This window comes from Nomia melanderi, unplaced genomic scaffold, assembly GCF_051020985.1.
Source record: "Nomia melanderi isolate GNS246 unplaced genomic scaffold, iyNomMela1 scaffold0014, whole genome shotgun sequence".
Classification (NCBI taxonomy): domain Eukaryota; kingdom Metazoa; phylum Arthropoda; class Insecta; order Hymenoptera; family Halictidae; genus Nomia; species Nomia melanderi.
The window spans coordinates 7,957,061-7,958,015 of record NW_027475130.1 but is presented as its reverse complement, the minus strand read 5'-3'; positions in this window follow the sequence as shown (position 1 = coordinate 7,958,015).

Below are 955 nucleotides of genomic sequence, written 5' to 3'. Positions count from 1 at the left end.
AAGTGCACTGTCTGTAGGAGGCCCTGGCGCATCAATCTGGGCAGAGGGAACGACCTCGGACCAGCAGGGGCCGAGAAAACCACCGTCTCATGGGGCCGGACACTCAGGGTCAGGGAAAAATCCAATATATATCTGGTGATATCTCGGGTGCTATTACAGATAGCCCAAGAAATCAAAGTGCATTGTCTGTATTAGGCCCCGGCGCATGAATCTGTGCAGCGGGAACGACCTCGGACCACCAGGGGCCGAGAAAACCACCGTCTCATGGGGCCGGACACTCAGGGTCAGGGAAGAATCCAATATATATCTGGTGATATCTCGGGTGCTATTACAGATAGCGCAATAAATCAAAGTGCATTGTCTGTAGGAGGCTCAGGCGAATGAATCTGTGCAGCGGGAACGACCTCGGACCACCAGGGGCCGAGAAAACCACAGTCTCATGGGGCCGGACACTCAGGGTCAGGGGAAAATCCAATATATATCTGGTGATATCTCGGGTGCTATTACAGATAGCGCAATAAACCAAAGTGCATTGTCTGTAGAAGGCTCTTGCGAATGAATCTGTACCGCAGGAACGACCTCGGACCACCAGTGGCCGAGAAAATTACAGATATTCGGAATCCGTCACCCAAGGTCATGTAAAAATCCAGCAAATATCTGGTGATATCTCGGGTGCTATTAGAGACAGCGCAATAAACCAAAGTGCATTGTCTGTAGGAGGCCCAGGCGAATGAATCTGTGCAGCGGAAACGACCTCGGACCACCAGGGGCCGAGAAAATTACAGATATACGGAATCCGTCACCCAAGGTCATGTAAAAATCCAGCATATATCTGGTGATATCTCGGGTGCTATTAGAGATAGCGCAATAAACCAAAGTGAATTATCTGCAGGAGACCCTGGCGCATGAATCTGTGCAGCGGGAACGACCTCGGACCACCAGGGGCCGAGACAAC